This window comes from Limulus polyphemus, unplaced genomic scaffold, assembly GCF_000517525.1.
Source record: "Limulus polyphemus unplaced genomic scaffold, Limulus_polyphemus-2.1.2 Scaffold10935, whole genome shotgun sequence".
Classification (NCBI taxonomy): Eukaryota; Metazoa; Arthropoda; class Merostomata; order Xiphosura; family Limulidae; genus Limulus; species Limulus polyphemus.
This window is the reverse complement of record NW_013676545.1, coordinates 11,251-14,779: the sequence shown is the minus strand read 5'-3', so window position 1 is coordinate 14,779 and position 3,529 is coordinate 11,251. Positions and strand designations below refer to the sequence as shown.

General features: G+C 36.0%; 1 non-coding gene across 1 annotated transcript; it reads right to left on the bottom strand.

Moving 5' to 3' along the window:
* Positions 1 to 3,283: 3,283 nt before the first annotated feature.
* Trnav-aac lies at positions 3,284 to 3,356 on the bottom strand. Its single transcript has one exon. It is a non-coding gene; the product is annotated as a tRNA-Val (tRNA).
* Between the last annotated feature and the right edge of the window lie 173 nt (positions 3,357 to 3,529).

The window sequence follows — 3,529 nt, the reverse complement described above, 5'->3', positions numbered from 1 at the left end:
GCTCTTTTAGGTCCTATCAGAAACTCTGTGATTTGGAGGCTGAGTTAGCTGATTTGGAAGTAGAGCGGATAGAGGGTACAATTTTACGGTCTCATGTGAAAACAGCTCCAATATCTTTAGTACCAGAAACCAACCTGCCCTCTGGTGTGGAAACATGCCGTCTTTCCGATTTTCTGGCTCGAAACCGTTCGGTACGCAAAAAATACTTGTTGGATCGTTCATCCTTCTCAAACCATCAACATAATTACTTTTCTACACTTTACAAGTCAGAAGGTGTAAAAAAGTTAGCTTTGAATGAGGTTTTGTCTTTTGTTTCAAAGAAATTAAGCGATTCTGATCGACTGATGTGTGATGCTGATATTAGTGTTGAAGATGTTCATGAGGCTTTCAAACATCTTAATGGGGAATACATCTCCAGGGGAAGATGGTTTACCTTTGAATTTTATAGGTGTTTTACTTCATTGATGATTTTGTGAGTGTTTTGCGTGAGATTTTCTCATGGGGTTTTTTACTTGTCAGCATGAAGCGTGTAATTTTGATCCTGATTCCAAAGGAAGAAAAACTATCGTCCGATAACCTTCCATAATTGTGATTACAAGAATTTGACTGAAATATTAGCGACTCGATTGTCTCTGGTCATAGCGAGTCTCGTGTCACAGGACCAGACTGGTTGCGTTCCTTGTTAGGGATGTGGTTGAGGTGCCCCTCCTTTTGAAATTGTTAATGGACTACTTAGAGCGAACACAAAGAGGTGTGATTTTACTCAAGATTGATCAAATGAAGGCTTCTGATTTTGTTGAGTACGATTACTTATTTCCTTTGCTTCAGCGTTGTGGCTTTGGGGTCAATTTCCTGCGGTGGCTGAAACTTTTTTATTCCGGTATTTCTAGTATTATTAAAAATAATGGTTATTTTACTGACACTATCAATATTACTCGAGGGCTTCACCACGGGTGTCCTCTGTCGGCAATATTATACATTCTTTGTGCAAAACCTTTACATTATATGATTGTTCGGCATAATGATATTTTCGGAGTTACATTATTTTCTCGTACTAGTCTTAGGTTTCAACATGTTGATGATACTTCTTTGGCGCTTAATGACGTCTATTCTATAACTCCTGTTCTCCAAATTTGGTAACTTTATGGGAGGGCGTCAGGTAGTCTGATTAATCATGATAAGTGCATAGGTCTGTGACTAGGGAGTTGGGGTTCTCGGCGAGTGGAGACTTTTGAGGGAATTACCATTTCTTTACAAGTTTTGACGGCTCTTGGTATAGTTTCACCACGATAGAGTTGCGATGTACCGTACGAATTGGCAAGATATCTGTGGACGAGTCACTCGTATTTTAACATCTTGGAGGTATAGAGAATTATCCCTGAAAAGGTAGGGTGTTGATTATTAACGCTTTGGTTGCCTCTGTACTATGGTATCCACTTTTGCTTTATTACGCAAGTAGGTTTTGAACATTATATGGAAATACATAAATTTCTGTTAATTAAACCGGTTCGCGAAGGGGGACTCAACTTTGTAGACATTCGTCTCCCTAAATATATCTATAGATTGAAACTGCTTCAGAATTGCTTATCGATACTGTGTCTTGATGTTTTAAGTTTGTTATTAGTTTTTTATATTGGTCTTTATGGTGATTTTCAACTCGGTGCTGATGTATTTTCATGTCAAATGGTTCACCGATTGCTGAGCCTTTTACCTCCGTATATCACTGAGATCTTTAAAGGATGGATAATTTTTCGGATGGGTTTACTCGCAGACCATTAGACGAGATTATGGAAATTTTCGAACTACCTTTGTTTCTCAACCCTAATTTAATGGATAATCGTAGGCGAACATTTTATTTTACTGAATTTGTAGCAGCAGGTATCACGCGTTTTCGTCATTTACATTATGAGGTTATCCCCCGTTTTCTCAGGGAATCGGCGATTATTGAATTGGTATTGACTAATAATAGTGATCTCACCAAGGAATTTGTTGGTAAACGTTTCCGTCAACTTTATTCGGCTCTACTTAAAGATTGGACATCCTGTCTTTCTTCTCGATTACCTTCCGGAGGAAGCTTCCCCACACGTGTTTTGTATTTTACACGTAATAATGGTTTGGATTTAAGTTTATTTCAGGGTCTTTCCTTGCGAAAGATATTTATTGCTTTACAGAATAATTTTCACCCCCATGTACCGCATCAGTTTCGGAGAAGCTTATGTTCCTTCTGTGGTGTGGATAGAGAAACTATTGCTCATTTGTTTTTCCAATGTTCCAAAATACAAGATATGTGGAATTTAGTTTTTAGTTTGTTGAAGATAGTTTTAGGCCATAGCATAATGGACCAAGAAAAAGAACAGTTGGCTTTCTTTGGAATTTTACCCTATTTGAGTTCGAATCACTTCACATTGTTACGCTTGTGTTCGTGTATAGCTAAGTTTGTGATTTGTTCTGCTCGTAGTAAGGTACTATCACGTGGTGTTGGTGTTCATTTTGTGAATATCTTTAAAGCTAAATTTATTTCGATTTTTTAAGGTTTCGGTTACGATACAAATTGTCAGATTTTTATAATATTTATAGCGATTCTGGGCATTTGGTAAGTGAAGGTGTTTAAGGTTACATCCTATGTCGTGATCTGGTATGATATTATTATTTGATTTTTCGTGCTTAACAGTTTAGATCATTTTATTTTTATTAATTTTAGCAAAATTTTCTTTTGTTATTACTAAATTTCTGTGTATGTAATTTAAGTAAGTATTTTTTTATTACTATCCAGATTTTTATCGACATTGTCATGAGATGTGTTGAATAACTGATGTATATTTGTTTACACCTTCTCTACGAGGGTGAGTTAATAAAGAGGAGAAAAAAAATAACATCCGACTAACAAGCGGAAGTTCCCAGGCTCAAATCCTGGCAGGCACAAAATTTCCTTTTATGTCATGAAAGATGTCAATATTATTTAATACCCCTGATTGAGGTTTCGTTTCTTTCACGTAATTCTATACGTTCAATTCAAAATTTAAAACTCCAAGCAAACCTAATTTGAGTCTCGTAGACAACAAGATTATTACTCTTTTGTGTTTTTCATGGTTTTAATTTCTTCTGAGTTTTTGACTAATTTTGACACATACATACATAAAGAGACTATGCTTATACATTCATCAATTTTATACATTGAAATAAGAACTACACGCGAAAGCCATTAACTGAACAAGAAATAAGAGAGAGAAAAAACACGTGCTAGACAGCTGAATGCGCTAACCTCTAAGAACAAATAATCCCTTGTGTCTGCCAGGACTTGAACCTGGGACCTTCCGCGTGTTAGGCGGATGTGATAGCCATTACACCACAAGCACTTATTTGCTGTTTTTGTCTAATTCTGATAATATCATAATCTATACAAATGTAACTTTTGAAACTTTCAACGTATTTAGTGTATTTGAAAGCCTTATAGTAGTGTAAAAAAAACAAAAAACTTTGCCTATCAAGGATAGATCTTGGTATATGTTTGTTGTACAACAAATACAAC